This window comes from Dermacentor variabilis, chromosome 11 (genome assembly GCF_050947875.1).
Source record: "Dermacentor variabilis isolate Ectoservices chromosome 11, ASM5094787v1, whole genome shotgun sequence".
In the NCBI taxonomy this organism is placed as follows: Eukaryota; Metazoa; Arthropoda; class Arachnida; order Ixodida; family Ixodidae; genus Dermacentor; species Dermacentor variabilis.
This window is the reverse complement of record NC_134578.1, coordinates 28383039-28405869: the sequence shown is the minus strand read 5'-3', so window position 1 is coordinate 28405869 and position 22831 is coordinate 28383039. Positions and strand designations below refer to the sequence as shown.

General features: G+C 48.0%; 1 protein-coding gene across 1 annotated transcript in view; it reads left to right on the top strand.

Annotated features, from left to right (window-relative positions):
- Positions 1–7632: 7632 nt before the first annotated feature.
- The window catches only part of LOC142563808 (uncharacterized), a 144728-nt gene continuing 129529 nt past the window's right edge, over positions 7633–22831 (top strand). Inside the window, exon 1 of the mRNA XM_075674430.1 lies at positions 7633–7943. The gene's annotated coding sequence lies outside the window, so the exon portion shown is untranslated. The remainder of the gene's footprint in view (positions 7944–22831) is intronic.

Genomic DNA, 22831 nt, shown 5'->3' with positions numbered 1-22831 from the left:
GCGAGTATCTTTGCACGTGTACAGCTAGTGTCTTTTTCAATTGGTGCTGTGCGTTTGCAGAGGCTGGAGAGCTTGCACGGCGCAGATAACATTTGTCTAACGCCATTCTTTGAGGCCACATTTTTTCAGGCTGTGGGAAATGCTGTGTAAGAATTGCACCACTGCTGCTTTGAGCACATTCGGAACCATGACTGCTTTATCTCCTCACGCCTGTTCTTTTTCGTCATCTTATTACACGCAGTTTATGCCACGGCTATCAAAAACGAGGCAGTGTACTATGCAGACCTTGGCTTAACTACTTGTTCATCGAAACTAAGCTGTGGGGAATGGGCAGACCATTTCATTAAAGCCTTGGTTAGACACAAGGAAACAGCACTTCTCTTCACAAGCTTACAGTGGCAAGACTCAAATGGTACCTTTAGGTTTATAGCCAACATTTGCAGTGACATAAATTCCGATGTCATGCAGACGCGCATGAAAATGTGTGACTTCCCTCCATGATTCACAGGTGAACGACCTTGAAGATATCACGCAGGGCTAGCCTGATCAAAGCTGTAGGCTACTCATGTAAGCGTGCAAACTACACAAAATCACATCAGCAGACACTGAATGTCGCCAAATGAAGCCAATCGGAGTATTGAGCGCCGTACAATAAGTCTGAAAATGGACCACAGTCATGCGCGCCATATGAACTGGTGTTCTGAACGCCACATACGAATTCCAAAAGATATTGCTCTTCCTGGCGAGACATGTGCGCTCGCTGCCAAGAGCAGCATGCTCGTGCTTAGCACGTGGTTTGGCAGAAAACCACGTGCGCGCGTTGCCAAGAGCAGCATACGCGTGCTTTGCACGTGGTTTGGCAGAATTTCTTTTCAGGAATACTGGGGCTGACATGCAACAAATAATTGAAGGCCTTAGCACAGGTAGGTTCAGCGATTAATATGAAGAAGGCTATGGTAATGTCCCATGACCTCTCAAGAGACGAATTTGTTAGTGGTATTCAGCCTCTAGAAGCTACACAATTGTGCATTTATCCATGCGTGCCAAGAAGTCATGAAAGGGGCATTGCAATCTTTTGGTACTGAAGCATAGGGTTGAAACTTGAAGCGCGGCAAATCAGATTGAGAAGAGGCAGAAGACTGCGCAATGAGCGTTGCAACAAAAATGATAGACGCAACTTTCAGAAAGAGCAACGCGGTGACATGGATCTGATCAAACGGGTGTAGCTGTTACTGTCATTAAGAGGGAAAAGTGGTGTCGGATAGAAGATCTATCCCGAAGAGCAAATAAACGGTAGCGCTAAATAAAGCAACAGAACGCGTTTCAACTTCTGAAAGGAAAGAACGTGCGGTCTAGGTTTGCAGATGATTCAGTGGATTGAAGGGACGAGAAAACTTGCAGGCACAAGATGGATTTAGTTCGTGCGTGGCTGGGGATAACTGGAGATCGCTGGTAGAGGCCCCGCCCTGCCATAAAAAATAAAATTATAATAAACAGAAATTAGACAGTTTTAGTATAGCGTACGCTATACCATTGCGTACGCTAAAAAATAGCGGGTCGTCACTGCGCATGCGCTGAACGCTAAACGAAATAGCGGGTATAGCGGGCGTACGCAACGCAAACGAGTTAGCGTTTTTGCGGCTTTTGCGGAGCTTGTGGGAAACATGGCGGCGGTCCCGGCTGCCCGCTTCGAATTGAATTTGGCGTTGCTTTTGTAAAATGCACTTCGTTCGTAGCAAATGACTGTGTAAACGGCTTTCGCTTAGTCTCAGGCCGCTTCGACGACACAGTATTATGGATAACCTCGTGGTGTTTTAGAGATCGCTTCTCGTTTACAACGAGTCGAAGCCTAACGAAAGAAACGTTCGAGATGTCAGCGCCACCTATCGCTACAGGCGCGAAGTAGCCGCAACGACGGCATATGGCCTCTGAGATCCGAAGATATCGCCGGCCAACTAAAATTGTAGAAAACGTGCGCTGCTTAGCGTACGCTATAGTTGCGTACGCTAAACTAAAACTGTCTATTGACTGCCCTTCCACTACTGTGAAGAGGGGTGCAAGCGAAGCCAGGGATCCGCGGCTCTTCGTTGTCGTAACGCCTCCGCTTAGCGCTCCTTCACGGTGAGGGCGGCACGTCGACGACGAGCCCTTTCTCGAGCGAATTCCCAGTGACGTTCATAAAATGCTGCCTGTTCTTCGGCCGAACGCATGACGCGCGTCCCGCTCCCGTTCCTTCAACGCAGCCTGCTCTTTGTCAAAACGAACCACACGCGGTCTCCCCGTCTGACTGCCGGGCCTGAACTGGCGGGAAACGGCGGGTGCTACTAGGCGTGCGAACAGGCGATCACGCCCTCCTCCTCCGGAGGGAGAGGACACCTGTGATTGGTTCGCGCCTTGTGCGGCGTCTACTTCGTCGTGCATATAAAACCTCGCTTTAAAAGGCGCGTATGATGAACAAACAGCGGCTGAGTGTGTCATTTATGCAAAATGCAGACTGTAAATGAAAAAAATTAACGCATTATGTCACCCCTTCCTATCTGGTTGTTGCAATAAAAAGGCTGAAAAGAAAAGCCGACAGCGGCGGAATCGGTTAGCGTGGTGGTCTCGCAACCCAGAGGTCCGTGGTTTCAATCCGCAGCCCCACAAGCAATTTTCATTTTCACGCGGCTTGAGTTTTTTCGTACGGTGTTACGATCGGCCTGCAGGGGTACGGCTATGCAAAGCTATTTCAGCCCGCTGCACGTGCTTCGATCGACCCGCGGTGGTGGTGCCCTTCAGAGAACCAGCGAGGACGACAGCGCTAACCGACCGTGAACTTCCTTTGGAGAACTTGATACTACGGCAGCGTTAATCCACCATGCGCCTCGTTCGGAGAATCGGCGACGGCAGCAGGCTGGGCCACGTTTGGCACCCCGTGTATTGTTGGTTGATTTGGCGGGTCTTCATGGTGCTACTTCAGTGGCAAGAAGAGCTTCCCTAACAAAAGGGTGCTTTGCGGTACGTGGGCCCCAGGATTCGTCACAATCTGCTGATACTCGTGGCGACTACAGGAGAAAGGCAGCTCTGGAATTGAGAGGCGCGCCGGCTGGGGTCAGGCGTGACCACCTGGCTACAGGGACGCGCTCAACTCGGGTTCTGGGAATCCAAAGTGCGTACATGTGTGTGTGAACCCTCCTCCTCCAAGTCGGGTCGACTATGTCCCAACGACTATGGACAGTCCGATTGGACAGCCGTTTCCCTCACCTAGGGATTTAGGGCGAACGGAGTGTTTATAAGCTGCTGTTTGTCGGCTGCTAGTGTGGGCTCTTCATCGTGCTCGATCAGCAGTGTGCCGAGTGAGTTTGGAGCTTCGTGCTCGCATGCTGTATGCTTCGTCTTGCGTGCTCCATTTGGGAGCCACGCTAGACTGTCGATGTATATCTTGTTTAAAATGTAAATACTGTAAATAAACCCTGTATGCCTAGTTCCTCCCAAGTTCCTCTCTACGACCTTCAAGCCTTACAAATGGTGGCAGCGGCGAGAACGTCCGACAAATCCAACAACGGCAACACCGATGCCGACACGAGTGAGACAATACAAGTTTCGCTTGAAAAACGCTGTTAGAACAGTCTAATGATGATGATGATGACGATGAAGTTATCTGTCTGTCCTGAGTTATCCGTTTGTCTCTGGGCTATTTTTGTAGACGCAAACCGCTGTTTATCGGTTAGCTATAACCTTATCTGGGCCCCCTGGGAGCGTTGTTTGTCGACGATGAGTTTTACCAGCCAATGGACTGGAGTCGCCCGACGCTGTGTTCTCCGAGTACAGATGATTATAGTGGCGTGACAAACAAGTGCACGGATGCGAAAAACAAAAGACCGCTGTCTGATACGAGACAGAATCCACGAATGGTTTTGCACTGGTCGGAGGCAATGGTCGTCAGGCGTTGTTTCTGCGCCACCATGTTGTGGCAGTCAGCCCATACTACAGCAGGCCCTGCATAGGCTATTAGGAATCTTTAGTTTTTGCGTACACGTATAAATAACTCTTTGCGGAATCACAGAGGATGGAAGTCACTTGCAGAGAGCAGTGATCATGACTGAAGACAAACGTATCGGCCGAGCACATGATCGTTACGTCAGAGCGCGCGTTAGGTTTTAGTACTGCCGCTATGCAGGCCACGTGATGCAGGCAGAGCTGCAGCACGACAGCCGAACAAGCGCGTACGATCAGCTTACTGTCCGTTGCCTACAAACTATTTACTAAGGTAATCGCAAATTGAATCAGGAACACCTTAGACTTCTGTCAAGCAAAGGACCAGGCAGGATTCCGTAAAGGCTACTCAACAATAGATCATATTCACACTATCAGTCAGGTGATAGAGAAATGTGCGGAATATAACCAACCCTTATATATAGCTTTCATTGATTACGAGAAAGCGTTTGATTCTGTCGAAACCTCAGCAGTCATAGAGGCATTACGGAATCAGGGTGTAGACGAGCCGTATGTAAACATACTGAAAGATATCTATAGCGGCTCCACAGTCACCGTAGTCTTCCATAAAGCAAGCAACAAAATCCCAATAAAGAAAGGCGTCAGGCAGGGAGATACGATATCTCCAATGCTATTCACAGCGTGTTTACAGGAGGTATTCAGAGACCTGGATAGGGAAGAATTGGGGATAAAAGTTAATGGAGAATACCTTAGTAACTTGCGATTCGCTGATGATATTGCCTTGCTTAGTAACTCAGGGGACCAATTGCAATGCATGCTCACTGACCTGGAGAGGCAAAGTAGAAGAGTTGGTCTAAAAATTAATCTGCAGGAAACTAAAGTAATGCTTAACAGTCTCGGAAGAGAACAGCAATTTACAATAGGCAGCGAGGCACTGGAAGTCGTAAGGTAATACATCTACTTAGGGCAGGTAGTGACGGCGGATCCGGATTATGAGACGGAAGTAATCAGAAGAATAAAAATGGGCTGGGGTGCGTTTGGCAGGCATTCTCAGATCATGAACAGCAGGTTGCCATTATCCCTCAAGAGAAAAGTATATGATAGCTGTGTTTTACCAGTACTCACCTACGGGGCAGAAACCTGGAGGCTTACGAAAAGGGTTCTACTCAAATTGAGGACGACGCAACGAGCTATGGAAAGAAGAATGATAGGTGTAACGTTAAGGGATAAGAAAAGAGGAGATTGGGTGAGGGAACAAACGCGAGTTAATGACATCTTAGTTGAAATCAAGAAAAAGAAATGGGCATGGGCAGGACATTTAATGAGGAGGGAAGATAACCGATGGTCATTAAGGGTTACGGACTGGATCCCAAGGGAAGGGAAGCGTAGCAGGGGGCGGCAGAAAGTTAGGTGGGCGGATGAGATTAAGAAGTTTGCAGGCATGGCATGGCCACAATTAGTACATGACCGGAGTTGTTGGAGAACTATGGGAGAGGCCTTTGCCCTGCAGTGGGCGTAACCAGGTTGATGATGATGATGATGATGATGATGATGATGATGATGAAACATTGTCGGCACATATGCCATGTCTCAGAGGTCACGTGTTAGCCCTATACTGAGAGGGTAAAAGCGAAGGGAATGGCTTCACGGGGAGTTCGCATGCGTGTGCTGCGTGTTTGTGGTAGCCTTGAGATCGAGTGTGATTACGCGCTAAGAAATGTTTGTACCCTTTGGGATTTGTCCTCAAAAGATATTCATCTGTCTTGCGTGCCTTGCCTTCATCCTAATGCTCCTCGTCCAATACTTTCAGGTCACGAATTGCATTCGCGTTGTCAGCGGCGCATAGCATTGCTGGCAGAAAAGTAACGAGCGCACCGTTTTCATGGAAGGAAACGCAAGTACAGGTGACGATTATTGCTTGGTGGCACCATACGTAAGCCCTGTAGTATGTAAGAATGTTTAAGACAATACTGTGCACATATTAAGAAAAGTTTGCACACTTTGTAGCGTATCTTTGTCGCAAACGATAGTCGTCACTTTCGCTTGCGTTTCCTTTCTTGAAAATTGTGGGCTCTCTGCTTTCCTGTCAGGAATGCTACGTCACGCTGATAACGCGAATAGCGTTCCTGAGGAGCGTTAAGAGGTAGTTTTAGCTCGGGCCCAACTCCAATGCCGCCTGTACAAACACGTGTAAAACGCAGCAATGCTTTTCTGCGTTTAACCCTTTGTTTGGGTTGATTGGGTTTGAGCGCGAAAGTTAAATTCTAGCGACTGTTAGAAGCGAACTTTTGATGTAAGCTTTCCATTTGTTTATTAGCATTTCCCGAGATGGAGAACATTGAAAAAAATGAAATAGACGCAGGAAGATTAGGAAGCTTTATCTTTTCACCAAGAACAGATATCGGAGTTCTGCCGACTGCACCCATCTGAATATTCGAAGCGGACACATTTCGTACATTATGTTATATTACGTGAATTTGTTACAATGTTTGCAAGGGTGCTGCGAAAATCCTACTCACATATCTATAGTTTATTCAGGAGCCATGTAAATTACTTCAGTTTTGTCCGCGTTTAGTTGTACTATCTGATGAAATTTACAGAATTATGGTGAACGTTTTCATTGCTTAGTTACACAGTTGCAAACTTGCTAGTTTCGTTATCAGAAAAATTCTGATTTTGAACAACTTTAATTACAAAATTGACCGCCTAAATAAGGAAATCCGCTTCCGGTGGTCACTAGATCTTAACTTTTTTGTGAGTGAAATGCAACAAACCTCATTAAATTTGGTTGAGTAGTTACCGAGAAATACGATCTCTCCTTTCTCATGTGTTTAGACAGGAATCCCTGTAGTGTTGTTCGTGCACGTCTCTCTACCCCATCTCTCTCTTTCTCTCCCTTCTTCTTATTCCCCTTCTCCCTTCCCCCAGCGTAGTGTAGCCAACCGGGCTCTTGACTGGTTAAGATCCCTGCCTTCCTCTCATCTCTCTCTCTCTCTCTCTCTCTCTCTCTTTAACCTGAGCCAAAGCTTCATAAGCATGATGCGCTTATTGTTTGGGGAACAACATAGAAACGCCAAATGGTGCGAAATTGCCTGAGAGTGCACTAAATATGTACAATAAAATTTTTACCATACCGATACCTGCCCCACAAACCTAATGGCCCTTTTTCTAATAAAGTGGGTGCCTGAATTACAACGGACATTTCGTTCTCTGCACTCGCTATCTGGCTCACGCAGTTGCCATGGTGAAGCGAAACCACTAGACGTTCTGTAATTCGCCCCTGATAATCGCCGCCTTTGACGTCTCACATATAACGTAAGAGATCGAACATCGCAAGGTGCCTTTCACATTATACGCAGTAGAATCGCCCTTCTCCAAGTGAGGCATGGTTGAATAAAGTTATTTCCTCCATGAAGGTGAGACCACCATAAACAACCGCAAGCTCGCTACCAATAAGGGAGAGGAGGTCAGTTTTGCGAGTTTGCCTCCCATTTCAGTGCAAGAGGCGCCACCTGAAGCCGGGATCTCGAAACGCGGAGGCGCGCCTCTCTCCGTTTTTCGCTCTCCCGCCAAATCCAGCGATAACCCCAGCTGGCCACCATGGCCGAGCGACGAGTGGGGCGCCGTCTATCAGAGGCGAGGCGAAACAGCGCCTCGCGCGGAGGAGGAAGGAGAGAAGCTGGGGAGATCTCGCATCGCGTCCCGGTGTGTCGGTCGGTCGTCGTCGCTTCACCAAAACGTGCGCGATAGCTCCCCCTGTCGCGCCGCCGCCGGCGTTTTTTGCCTACTCCTCCGTGCGACTACTTGTTCCGTCCGGCGCGCGACTGTGAGCTGTGCGAGCCCGACGCCTCTGGATTCCGTTTTTTACCTACGAAGCACGAGTGGCTCTAGCTACAACCTACCCGCAAGTATCACTTCGCATCGAACGATTCTTCGGGGGAGAAAAAAAAACAAGCATCTACCGAACGTCGCAAGCTCCGGGTGTACGAACGACACACCCTCCCTAGGTGAGTGTGTTTTTGCATAAAAGAAAACACTCGCGCTCCAGCCTGCACCCGATCCGGCCGGGTCTTACCCGGCGAGCGCTTCGTCTCGCCGATATCAAAAGTCTCGGTCGGGCAACGTCCGTTTGCTCGCCGGAGCCACCGGATAGGAGGAGACGAGATCCGATGCCGGCCGTCGCCTCGCCGGTGGTTTGTTCAGCGTGCTCGCCAGCACGCCAGACGTTTGCACGCACGCACGCTGGGACCGAAGCACGGCACGCCGGTGGGTGTCTCGCCAGTGGGCCGCCCGTTTTTGTGCGCGCGCGCGCTTCGTATACAAAGCCTTTTGTTCGCGCACGATATTTTGCGGCGCCCGCTCAGCGGCCGAGGAGGGCGATCGACGCATTCGCTTTCTCGCAGCCGTAGTTTTTATAGCAGTCGGAGGGGGATGCAGGCAGGCAGGCCTGCTGGCTTCGCCGGCGTCGATTAATAATGGTGGCACCAAATGGCAGTGGGAGGAGGGGAAAGTGCAAAGCGGCGCCCTGTTTCTGTGCTTCGTGCAGAGGCTGCCGACGGCCCGGATAGCTGGTGTCCGTTTTGCGATTCTGAACTTGACAGTCTTCGTGGTGCGGGGAGTATTCAGTTTCGGCGACAGCGTTATCGCGCATGTGATGAAAAGAAAGAACGCGAAATTACAGTGTTGAAGAAGGACGTTCTCGCGGCCGATAACACTGCGTGGGGGCGAACATCGGGCCGCTCTTCGTTCGCCGGCGTGGACGGCCTTCGGCGAGTTCATTGCATCGTGTTTGGCGTTGAAAAATCGCGTCACGCTTAATTTTGCGCCACCAGCGAGTGCTGTGATGGTGCAGCGTGTGTACCTTCCCGTTTCCTCGCGAGCTCTCTTTGCTGTGAAAATTACGTAGTACACAAGTTTCGTAGTACGCAAGACTCGGCGCAAAGTGGTTGTTGGGTCTGGGAGGATGGGCGGACGAAACGCGAACCTTATTTCTTTTTCTTTCTTTTGCCGGCTTTGAAACAAGCGCAGCCGGTTATGGTGCCAGCAGAAGCCTCACTAGCTCCTCCCTTGAAGAAGTCGCGAAGAGTCACAAAACGTGTTTTCGCTGCGGCGGCAAGCGGCGAGATTTTCTTTTCTTTTCTTTCTTTCCTTCTTTTTTTTTTACTCGCGAGACGGGCCCTTCGTCGTCGTTCGCCGCCCGCCACGCGGTTTTGCTGCAATGTTTGCGAAATTTGGCCCGCATTGCCCTCAACGTTGGAAGCATGCGTACCCGATTGCACAGCTCGATAGCGTATCACCGTGTGCGTTTAGCCGTGCTCGTTCCCAATCGAACGCGGAATTCACGTTTCCGAGCTTCTGCGCGTTTCAAAGACACGATGTTTGAATACGCGAAGCGGCTCTTCGTTTTCTTCCCTGCAGTGCTCGATGCCGTGAGCCAAGGGGCTCTTCTTTTTAATATTTTTGAGTGTGATGATGTCGCACCGTACCTACTTGATTCGAAGCATTCTTCGAATGCCGCACTTTTTGTCTGGCCTAGGGGTCGCACCCCGTCTGGCTGAGCTGTCGCCGGCGTTTGGAAGGTGACGCCCATGGCTGGGTCGATAGAGAGTCGTGTCTGCTCGAAGTTGGGGCGGGAAGCCGGTGGTGGGGCTTGGGTGTGAGTCATAGGTTGTGGGGTTCGGAAAGTGGGAGGGGGAGGGGGAGGATCCCCGTGCATTTGTGCGGTTTCATTTGCGCGTCATTTCTTCGTTTTGTTTATTCTGGCAATGTAGCTAGCTGTCTGTCGTATTCCTTTTCTTTCTTTTTAGGTGCGTCTGCGACGCTGTGCACGTGATCTTAGGCTATTCTCACGTGGCGGCGTTATCACTTGGTGCGCTTTGTCATTGGAAATATTTTATACATATAATGGTGAATGAGGTTGTGAGCCACTATGCCCCGACATTAATATCCGTGTCGGTAACGGATAAAAAAAAATGTGTAACGAGATAACTAGGTCTCTTCCCCAGTTGCACCCCCAACGGAACAGCTCACCAATTAATGTCCACTGGCTTATAGTGACGTACGGAGTGTTGAAGGCCCTCCGACACCATTAGCACTTCTTTCTCAATCAGCCATATAAGCCTTAATATCAGCCTTATAAGTGCTTAATTTCGGGATGTTTTCTCACTTTGGCGTTCGAGGGTCGGTCAAATCACATATCAGTGCATTTAAGAACTTTTCTTGCTTCCTTGTAACCGCAACTACCGCGTAAACCTGCGTTAGAGCTCATGCGCCGTTGAATTTGTAACGAACACATCGTTAACCCGCCGACTGAATCAAGAGCAGTGGGTTTACTTACCTCCGTGCTTAACGTAGACTGTCATAGTCAGACCTGATTACGCCTAATCTAACGTGTTCGCCAGCCTTATTTGAGAGCAGTCCCCGAAAGAAGGCGACATACTCCTCTTTTTTTTTCCTTTAGCACATTTTTGACAGCCCGCAAGCCTCCACTACTGTCAGGTCATTTAGCAGCACGAATGAAGCTGAAACAGCTTCTGCTTGCACTACGTTGTTTAAAGGTCATACGATAAGGACGCTTTATATGCCTAAAAAAGTGTCTCCTTAGCATGGCCGAATAAAGAGCGAGAACTTATCAGAAGTGGGCAACGACACTGTTGTGGCGATAACGCAGATGTGTAGGGTTTCTGCGCTACTTCGCGCTTTCAGAGACCCTCCCCTTTATTCTTCTTGTTCGGAGTCGGTGACTTGGGCGTTGGCTTCGCTCATTGCTGTTGTAATAAAGTGCCATTTTGGCGAAATAATTCCACGCGCCCGTGACTACGGCGCTCGTCGTAACAGCAACCGCTCAAGATAACAGGGTGTCTTCTGCAAGCAGATTTCGGAAACGCGCTGAATAATACCAGTGTTACCGTACTACCAGAGCATGCTCCAGAATCAGCATCAGCCTGGTTACGCCCACTGCAGGGCAAAGGCCTCTTCCATACTTCAACTACCCCGGTCATGTGCTAATGGTGGCCATGTCCCTGCAAACTTCTTAGTCTCATCCACCCACCTAGCTTTCTGCCGCCCCCTGCTACGCTTCCCTTCCCTTGGAATCCAGTCCGTTACCCTTAATGCCCATCGGTTATCTTCCCTCTTCATTACATGCCCTGCCCATGCCGATTAGTCTTTCTTGATTTCAACTAGGATGTCGTTACCTCGCCATTGTTCCATCACCCAGTCTGCTCTCTTCTTATCCCCTTAACGTTACACCCATCATTCTTCTTTCCATAGCTCGTTGCGTCGTCCTCAGTTTAAGTAGAAACCTTTTCGTAAGCCTCCAGGTTTCTGTCCCGTAGGTGAGTACTGCTAAGACACAGCTGTTACACTTTTCTCTTGAGGGATAATGGCAACCTGCTGTTCATGACCTGAGAATGCGTGCCAAATGCACCCCAGCCTTGTTATGCTTCTGATTATTTCAGTCTCATGACCCGGATCCGCGGTCACTACCTGCCCTATGTAAATGTTTTCCCTTACTACTTCCAGTGCCTCGCTACCTATCGTAAACTGCTGCTCTCTTCCGAGACTGTTAAAACATTACCTTAGTTTTCTGCAGTTTAATTTTTAGACCCACCCTTCTGTTTTGCCTCTCCAGGTCAGTGAGCATGCATTGCAATTGGTCGCCTGAGTTACTATGCAAGGCAATATCAGCGAATCTCAAGTTAATAAGGTATTCTTCATTAGCTTTTATCCCCAATTTTTCCCAGTGCAGGTCTCTGAATACCTCCTGTAAACACGCTGTGAATAGCATTAGAAAGATCGCATCTCCCGGCCTGACGCCTTTCTTTATTGGGATTTTGTTGTTTTCTTTATGGAGGACTACAGTGCCTGTGGAGCCGCTATAGGTATCTTTCAGTATTTTTACATACGGCTCGTCTACACCCAATTCCGTAACGCCTCCTTGACTGCTGAGGTTCCGACTAAATCAAATGCTTTCTCGTAATCAATGAAAGCTATATATATAAGGGTTGGTTATATTCCGCACATTTCTCTATCACCTGTTTGATAGTGTGAATATGGTCTGTTGAGTAGCCTTTACGGAATCCTGCCTGGTCCTTTGGTTAACAGAAGTCTAAGGTGTTTCTGGTTCTATTTGCGATTACCTTAGCAAATACTTTGTAGCCAACGGACAGTAAGCTGATCGGTCTTTAATTTTTCAAGTTTTTGGCGTCCCCTTTCTTACGGATTAGGATTATGTTGGCGTTCTTCCAAGATTCCGGTACGCTCGAGGTCATGATGCATTGCGTATACGAGGTGGCCAGTTTTCTAGAACAATCTGCCCACCATCGTTCAATAAATCTGCAGTTACCTTATCCTCCCTGGCTGTCTTCCCCCTTTGCATATCTCCCAAGGCTTTCTTTACATCTTCCGGCGTTACTTGTGGGATCCTGCTCGCAGAATGCTAGATATCATATCGGCACGGAATAAGCAGAATGCTGGTCGGGCAATAGTCCGTAGTCCTTGTATTCAGTCATCTGTAAACGGCGCTCTGGAAGCTTTTATTTTTTTTTACAGCGAAGCTGTTAAGGGCCAGCAGGATAGTGCCCGTGTGTAACACAAAATTCCCCATACGTGGGCCGATCCCGAAGATAGTGCAATGCTGGGCCGATCCGCGGGGGTGGTGAAGCAGGCGTTAAGTTCCCTCCACACGTCGTCCGATCCCGACGATATTGGAAAACCGGGCTGAACCGCGGCGGAGGTGTAGTTTGCCATTAAGGGCCGATTTACGCTCGAGCCGCTCATCGCCGCAAGCCGCACCGCACGCGTGCGGTCGCGCGAACAATTGCACGCATCCAGCACTTGTGCACAAATTACCATTTACACTGTGTGCACAGTGCATACCTTACACATTCTAAATCGAAATTTGCGCACAAGTGTCTGATACGTGCAGTCTTTCGCGCGACCGCACGCGTGCGGTGCGGCTTGCGGCGATGGGCGGCTAGAGCGTAAATTGGCCCTAAGGGGCTCACATATACAACTTCGCCGGTCATCCTTCACAGAGTGGAAGGGCACTTCGTTTTACCTTACCTTACAAAGCCCATGTGGCGCACTGAGTTGGGAAGGATGGGGGGAGGCGTACAGGGACGGTATACATAGTAATGATTGATAAAAAACCCTTCTGAAAACAGTGTGTTCGTTCAACTTAACTGTAGTGACTGCATTGTTATCGACTAATAGCGGAGCAACTAAAGTACAGTAAAGGGACGACAGCTAGCTATACACCGCAAGCAAAGCTAACATTTTAACACCCGAGGAACATCTGGCAAGCAAAAGGTGCATAGGCATATGATGTCATACCGCTTTTGGTTATTTTCCATTGTTTGATTATATTCCTACGAATGATGGAGACGTTTTGTATAAGCTGTCGTTTGATTTGTTATGATGATTAATTTCGTGCTGAACTGCTGTATAGCGAACTTGAGCTGACAAGTTTATTATAGAACGGAAAATGAAGACGAAAGCTCCATTTTTTTTTAATCCGCGTCGAAGCCCCGGTGCGGCATGCGAGTGTAACGTTACTGATTTTAAATTACTTTCTTTTTTTCTTAGTATAGTCGGCCTTCTTAATCGCGCACAGTCGCGTTCAGGCCTTGAAATCGTTTTCGACGATGTGCTCCGGCATCGATCGTGAGGAAATAAGGTGATTGATTGATTTATTGATCGACTGACTGAGTTATTGAAAGTATGAGGATATCTCCCTGTACCGCAACTTCAGCTTTCATACTGCCAGCCTGCGACACATAGTCTACCGCTCAGAGTTGGCTGGAGGCAACAAAAAACAAGCATAATTTCAAACTGGGCACCCTTTATTTATGCAACGTTCCTGTTCTTTTTTTGTTTTTTTTTATCGGCTGTGTCGAGTTCGTTGACTGGAGCTTGCGCCTGAGAACGAATGCCCATCTGCGAGCAGTTTATAACGTCACGAGGCGGACGCTTAAAAGCCGCTTGTTCGACTTTGTTTCCAGACGCTCGCGCAGATGTCACGCAGAAGGAGTGCGCATGCGCGTGCAGCAAGCCGTCTGGAGCCCCTTTGCGACTCCTCGTCGCGCCGAATAGTCTTTCAGCCGGAACACGTGCTTGCAAGAAAGCCTGTCGTATCGAGCATCTCGGAAGTATTAAGCGCTGATGTACACTGATTGCGGGTAGGAAGAGGAATACTGACTAAAGGTATCATAGGGGCGTGTGTACGAATATTCGAAACTTTCGAATAACCAATCCAATGGCGTCCTATTCGATTCGGTCTTCGAATCGAATAGTCGTTATCTGTAGATACGGATGTCCTTCGGATAGCTTTCGAAATGTTTCGGAGCGTCAACTGTGCCCAGTTAAGCGTAAAATTAGCGCGAAAGTGCGATGAAAAACATCTTTGCGAGCAGCGTATAGACATAAAACATTAGAACTTAAGCAGTTCAGCTGGCTGCGTCGCTTAGGGCGCAATACTCCCTGAAGGATGCTGTGCATACTAAGGAACGTCGTGTTGTTCCTAATGCTCCTTTTCTGCTTTTAATAGACACTTCGTAACGTGTTAAGTAATGATAGAAACTAGCTAACCTTGTCATACCGTGATTTGAGCGTCGTTCTATATTAATTAGGAAATGGTCGTTCATTGCCCTAAAATTATTTCTAAAGTATGCAGTGTGATTCGCTACGCTAAGTCTATCGTCGTTATGACAAACCGAGATGTAAGGTAGCGATAGATATATAACGCAGTAAGTGAAATTCCCCTTGAGATGCCCATAGATTCAAGTTTCATTACTTGTAATGCATATAGCGAAGTAATTCTGGCTCCCCTTTGAACTTCATTATAAAAAGGTTTCACTCTGCTTGATTCAATCTCAATAACTCCTATTCACAAAATTCTGCTAAAGAGGGACAGTTAGTTTAGACTGCTAACGCAATTTTCTCACTATTTTCATTAATTTTGCGTTATAAGTTTATTATCATAATTGAAAATGGAGATTAAAATGAAAAATTTTAAGCTTCTCTACGTCATTCCGACGCCACGAATTTCGAACTAGTTTTCTCGTGTTTGGGCCGTTGTGCTTCTCTAAATTAAAACTTTTCAAGTCTTGCTAAGCACGGTCTTCGATTCGCTCAGAATATAATGCATTACCGATACAAAAAAAAAAAAAATAACTGCACGACCTCAAAATCCGTGACGTCACGGGTGAGCTGCTGCGGAAGCTTTGAGGTGGCGTCGCCAGCCGTCTGACGTGACGTCACGGTGCAGTTTGTCACCGCGACTGTTCTCCAATATGGCCCCCAGGATGACGTCAGTCTATCATATTACACTGCTGCGGGTAACCTGCTTCCGTAGAGGGAGTAAACCTTAGGAGAGGCCCCTGAGCCTCGGCTCTTGTGGAGTGTGTTCACCAATATGGCTCCTAGGATGACATCAGGGCAAGGCTTTTCTATACGGTTGAAGTTAATGTTCTATTTGGTTTCCGTTTAAGTGTTTTGTACCTAAAGGATCCTTGAACATGAGCGCGGACAGAGAATAGCGAAGACCTGTCGTGGGTCTGCATTCCTCACTCACGTGACAGGCATGACATTCATGTTAGGGTTGCGCGCGCATCGTCGTAATTTTGAAAGTTTGTATCGTGGACGGAAATAAAGAGCGCAGCTACAGCGTCCCTATACATAGACTTTGCAATTCGTGCTGCCTTCAGGGCGGCGGTAATTTTCTCAGCGGTATAGTAAAGCGCACGCAAAACTTGACGACGCAGCTAGAAAGAGCACAATAAAACAAGGCGTCGCATTGCGTACATTGTGTTCTAGATGATACGTCATTCGAACACATGCGTGCAAGTGAAGACATACAAATCGTGCAAATAGCTGCTATAGACGCGGAAACATTGTAATAATGAGCGGTCGACTGCCCCAGCACTGAAATTATTTTCGTCGTCCCCGCGAGCCTCCTCCGGGGGTCGCAGCGATTTTCTGGCAAGTCCGTCTGCGGCCGACACACAAGCTGTGGCCTGCGACTGTTCGTGATGTGACTCGCGGAGCTGTTTTTATTTCCGGCTCTGCCGTTTGATGCCAGCTTGCGTTGGAGGTGTGCAGCGGGACAGAGGGCGCCATTTCTGCGCAGTTTCAAGTTTAATTCCGGTAAATCGGTGATCTGCGTTGAAAATTCTCGGAGTTTGCTGTGCCAAACCACGATCTGTTTGTGTGAGGCGCGACGTGGTGCAGGATTCCGGATTAATTTTGACCTCCTGGGGTTCTTAAACGTGCGTGTAAATCAAAGTACTCGAGCGCTTCTCTTTCTGTTTGTTTTCTCTTGCATTTCTTTCCCAGTCGAAATGTGGCAGCCGCGGCCAGGGTCGAACCCGCGACCTCGAGCTTAGCAGCCCAAGCTACGGCGGCGGGTTGGTCTACATTTGTTCTACATTTGTTCTACATTTGTTCTACATTTGTTCTACATTCGGTCTACATTCATACCGGTATACACAGTAAGATGCCCGACAACGTATAGCTGTATGGGGACCTCCTGGTCGGAAAAGGATGGTGTATTTATTGCGTTTAGTAGCAGCAAATACATTAACTTTGAGTAGAAAACTAGTATTTGAAGTGTAAATTGTGACACTAACGGATAATAAAAAAAAGAACCGTGGAACCAAATCGGCAATATGCCAGTAATAAGGAAACTTGCTAGCTACACAACATGATAGCGCCAATTGAACGTATAACTGAATAAGCATTGCGATAACAATAAAATGCATTATACATCAGTAGTTATAGCTCTCTGGAAGAACATAAAATAATGCTTGTTCAGAAGCACTTAACGATGGAAACAATAAAAGGGGGTACGAAAATGATAGTGCCTTGAAGTGAGCAGTGTGCTTTCCATAATTAATTCGCACCTGTTGTAAGAGGAAATTGCTATGTTAGCGAGAGAAGAGCAACAGAAATCTTTACCGTTAATACGGATAATAATTTAACCAGCGGCAAAACATGGCAAGTTACGAAACCAATACATGACATGAAATTTCATCCCAACAGGAAGTCTACATGGGTAAAAAAATTTGCGTAGAAACGCAACACAATTCTTATGACGATTTTTGTAAAGGTAATAAATCCACTATATAGTTGGGGGGCGTTCCTAATTTCTTCAGCATGAAGGTGCAACATCGAGTTAGCAGGTAAGCACGTTGACGCTGCATCCTGGATTTGCACGCGAACTCGCTATATTTGAAACATATACTTCGCGCCGTTTCTTTTTCGTCGTCCGCCACCACACAGTGGTCTATGTCAAATTCACCTCGATCTTCTGGAAAGCAAATTGGGTTAGGCCACTTCCACGCGCATTCGCGTACGCCTTGCCTTTGTATCCGGGACGAATATTTTACGTAATCGCTTCCATATCAATTTAATAAAAGAAAGACGATCTAAAGTAACGTTCCATGCATAACGTACGCGAGGGGTCTCCAGAAGGGTGCAGCGTCGTAGCCGCGATCCAAAACCCCGTCCACTTTTCTCCCATCTGCAGCTCTCCGGCGTTGTACGTTCTCGCAGCTAGCGTTTCAAACGGGACACCACCCCGAACGCCCCGCAGGGGCGTCTGCGTTAGCAGGCGTTTGGTGTGTTGCGACACCACGTACCCGAGCACACGAGGGTTGGACCCTCCCGCGTGTAGCCGTGCGCGGCTTAGCCGTGTCCGGGGAAAAGGGGATCCTGGGGGTTGAGCCAATGCCGGGTGATTGGACCTTTACGGCCCCTCGGCGGCGGCAACACACCCCTTTGGCCTCGGCTTCACGTAGACGGCACCCCCGGACTGACCCACCCGGGGGAAATCGGTAGTTGCCTTTTCCTGTCTCTCTCTTCCTCTAATCTTCGTCTTTCTCTCACTTTTTATCTTTCCTGTCTTCTCCTAGCTTCCACTTACTTCCAATTTTTCCAGGCAGCAAGGGTTAACCTTGTGTGAATAGCCAACCTAGGTTATTTCGTATTTGGTTATAGTGGTAACGTACTGCTGGCGTTTGCAGGCCGTGTTTTACGGATCCTGCAGCGTCCCCTTGTAGGACTCCACGGTGGGTGGCTGGCGTTACTGCCGAAATTACAATCTCTTATGGCTTCTTCTTTCCCCCCATTACCTGATCGCTCCCTCAAGAGGGGGCGCACCGATGATGTCTTTGAATTTTTTGCCCGCCAAAAAGAAACTTTTCCTCGTTTCCATGTAGTGCACTCTGAAACACCAAGCAAACCCGTGCGAACTATCTCTCCATTCCTCGTGTCCAAGTCTCTTACCCAAGTTTTTGGTACAGGTTATAAAGCATCCAGGATGGCAAGCGGCGATCTCCTCTTGGAGCTCCGCAACCAGAAACAATATGAAAATCTACCTAATCTAGTTTCATTTGGTGACGCCCAAGTAACAGTAACTCCTCATCGTACCATGAATACCACCCGTGGCGTAGTCTCCGATGATGACTTATTGGAGCTGACTGAGGCTGAGCTCTTGGAGGGCTTCAGCGAACAGAATGTCATAAATGTCAGAAGAATCAAGATGAGGCGAGACGGAAAAGAAATTGCGACCAAACACCTAATACTCACCTTCAACTCCAGTGTCCTGCCCGAGTCAATCGAGGCCGGGTACATCAAGCTTCGTATAAGACCGTATGTGCCGAATCCCTTGAGATGTTTCAAATGCCAACATTTTGGCCACAGCTCGCAGAGCTGCCGAGGCCGCCAAACATGCGCCAAATGCAGTGCCCTTGAACACACCACTGAAGCATGTAAGAACTCTCTACACTGTGTAAACTGTGACGGGGACCACGCCGCGTACTCGCGGTCGTGCCCCTCCTGGAAGAAGGAGAAAGAAATTGTGACTATAAAAGTAAAAGAGAATATATCGTTCAAAGAGGCACGAAGGCGGGTAGCATACCTGCCAAAGAAAACCTTTGCCGATGTGGCGCGTCAGGGGGCAGCGTCACAACGGCCTCCGGCGGCTGTCCGACCCACAGTCAGTGAGTCGGCAGTCACGCCATCTGCCCCCACGGTGGTTGCAGCTAGCGCTGCTCCGCCAACCGAGCAGACGGAGCCATCGACCCCGAAGGTGGGCGCAGCCGAGGCTGCCGCAACCTCCGAGGCCCCCTCCAGCGCTGGCAACGGCCAGCACAGCCAAATCCCTCAGGGAGCCCCATCGACCTCCGGGCTGGTGGGCGCAGGGGCCTTGCCCTCCAAGGCGGGACTCCCCCTGAAAACCTCTCGCTCGCAAGAGCACGTGTCCGGAGCCTCACAAGAGGCAATGGACACAACACCTATCCTCAAGGCGCACCAAGCGCCTAAGGAGCGTCGAGAATCGCTCGAACGCTTCAGAAAGAACAAAACACCTATTACAGGGCCTCGAAAGGGCTCTGTAACCTAAGGCATCTTTCAGTTTCCGTACACACAGCACTAATTTACATTAAATATGGATACACAAATCATACAATGGAACGTCAGAGGTATCCTTAGAAACCTTGATGATGTACAAGAACTAATCCACCAACACAATCCAAATGTGCTGTGTTTACAGGAAACACACTTAAAATCCAAACACACAAACTTTCTCCGACAGTACATAACTTTTCGCAAAGATCGCGATGATGCTGTTGCATCATCGGGCGGTGTCGCCATTGTTATCCATAAGAGCATTGCGTGTCAACATTTACAGCTACAAACGCCTCTCGAAGCAGTGGCGGTTCGAGCTGTTCTCCTAAACAAACTCATCACCATTAGCTCTCTTTACATACCCCCACATTACAAGTTAACGAAACAAAAATTTCAATCCTATATAGATCAATTGCCAGAACCTTATGTTGTTCTCGGCGATTTCAATGCGCACAGCTCCCTCTGGGGCGACTCTCGTACAGACGCGCGAGGTCGTCTCGTTGAACAGTTCCTCTTTTCTTCAGGTGCGTGCTTACTGAATAAGAAGGAACCCACGTATTACTCCCTAGCAAACGGAACCTTTTCTTCAATAGATCTTAGCATAGTTTCCCCGTCCATACTGCCCGAACTCGAATGGGAAGTAACGAACAATCCTTACGGGAGCGACCACTTCCCTATACTGATACGAACATCTAAAGAAAACGAATATCCTCCGCAAGCTCCTAGGTGGAAGATAGACACAGCCGACTGGGAGAAATTTCGAACTCTCACTAACATATCATGGGACGACATGTCTTCTTTAGAAATCGATGCTGCTGTGGAGTACTTAACAGCCTTTATAATAGATGCCGCATCTAAATGCATACGTGAATTAAGCGGCTCGGCATGCAAACGGCATGTCCCGTGGTGGAACAGTGAATGCAGAATTGCACGTAGGAATCAGAACAAAGCGTGGGAGATGCTACGCGCTTCGCCCACTGCAGAAAATCTTGCCAACTTTAAAAAAGTAAAATCTCAAGGTAGGAGAACCCGCCGACAGGCCAGAAGAGAAAGCTGGCAAAAGTATCTATCGAGTATTAACTCGTTTAGGGATGAGGCCAAAGCCTGGAACAGAGTTAATAGGATTAGAGGTAGGCAAACATACTCAGTCCCCCTGGTAAACACACAGGGCGATACACTGCAAGACCAGGCCAACTCACTTGGGGAGCACTTTGAGAGTGTATCAAGCTCAAATCATTATTCGCAATCCTTCCTAAAATATAAACAAATAGAAGAATGCAAGCCACTCATCAATAAATGCCGACAGAATGAACCGTACAATTGCCCTTTTAGTGCTGCCGAGTTGAAAGCTGCCTTGAGCGCATGCAAGAGTTCCGCACCAGGATCTGATAGAATCATGTATGAAATGCTCAAAAACTTACACAATGACACGCAACTTACACTACTCACACTTTTCAACACCATCTGGGATGCAGGGTACCTTCCAACCGCCTGGAAGGAAGCCATTGTAGTCCCTGTTTTGAAACAAGGCAAAGACCCTTCCTCAGTGGCAAGTTACCGCCCGATAGCCCTCACAAGTTGCATTTGTAAGGTGTTCGAAAAAATGATAAATCGGCGACTCATTCATTTCCTTGAACAGAGCAAAATGCTTGATCCTTATCAGTGCGGCTTCCGAGAAGAGCGCTCCACAACCGATCATCTCGTGCGTGTTGAAGGGAATATCCGGGACGCATTTATACATAAACAGTTCTTCCTATCGATATTTCTCGATATGGAAAAGGCGTATGACACCACGTGGCGTTACGGAATCTTAAGAGACCTGTCAGAAATGGGCATCCACGGTAATATGTTTAATATAATAAAAAGCTATCTGTCAAATCGTACCTTCCGGGTAAAAGTCGGCAATGCACTCTCACGTCCTTTTACGCAAGAAACGGGTGTACCCCAAGGAGGCGTGCTCAGCTGCACGCTATTTATCGTGAAGATGAACACGCTTCGTGCTTCACTACCACCCGCCATCTTTTACTCTGTCTACGTGGACGACATTCAAATAGCTTTCAAATCTTGTAACCTCGCAGTCTGCGAGAGACAGGTACAGCATGGCCTGAACAAAGTGTCAATGTGGGCAGAGAAGAATGGGTTTAAGATCAATCCTAACAAAAGCTCTTGTGTTCTTTTTACAAGAAAGAGAGGACTTATCCCAGATCCTTGCATAGAACTGCGTGGACAACAGATACCTGTAAACAAAGAACACAAATTTCTAGGTGTCATACTTGACTACAGACTCACCTTCGTCCCCCACATTAAACATCTCAAAGAAAAGTGTCTAAAAACAATGAACATAATCAAACTTCTATCCCAGACTACGTGGGGTAGTGACAGGAAATGCTTAATGAATCTCTATAAAAGCCTCATTCGATCACGACTAGACTATGGCGCCGTGATTTACCACTCTGCTGCCCCGAGCGCACTAAGGATGCTAGACCCAGTCCACCATCTAGGAATCCGACTGGCCACTGGCGCTTTCAGAACGAGTCCCATACAAAGTTTATATGTAGAATCAAATGAGTGGTCACTTCATCTGCAGAGAACATACATCAGCCATACATATTTTCTGAAAGTCCACTCAAATCCTCAGCATCCCTGTTTTAATACCATTAATGACATGACATATGCTACACTCTTTCGCAATCGTCCCTCCGTAAGACAGCCTTTCTCGCTGCGTGTGAGGGAGCTTAGTGAAGAAATGCACGTTCCACTCCTCGAGCTTCGCCTAATGCATCCAGCCAAGCTGCTACCTCCTTGGGAGTGGCAGCTCATACAATGTGATATATCTTTCGTGGAAGTCACAAAGCATGCTCCAGAGATTGAAATCCTAATGCATTTCCGGGAACTCCAGCACAAATACTCCTGCACGGAGTTCTACACAGACGCATCAAAGTCACACGACGGGGTGTCCTATGCAGCCGTCGGTCCATCCTTCTCGGAATCCGACGTACTGCATCCGGAAACTAGCATCTTTACGGCTGAGGCCTACGCACTCCTTTCGGCCGTAAAACATATAAATAAATCACAACTCCCGAAATCAGTTATATATACGGACTCCCTCAGTGTTGTGAAGGCCTTGATGTCTTTCCGTAATCACAAAAATCCAGTATTTAGTGAACTCTACTCCGCACTGTGCAAATCATATATATCTAACCAACATGTGATCATATGCTGGGTGCCTGGACATAGGGGCATCGAGGGAAACGTTCTAGCCGACCAGATGGCCACATCAATCTCATTGCATGCAGTTAACTCTACTGCTTCGGTCCCTGTCACAGACCTGAAGCCTTTCTTAAGAAGGAAACTACGAAACCACTGGCAACGCATGTGGGACGAAGAAATAAATAATAAACTGCATGTAATAAAGCCACAATTAGGTTTCTGGCCTCCTGTAACAAAATCCCGCCGGACAGATGTCCTATTCTGCCGTCTAAGAATA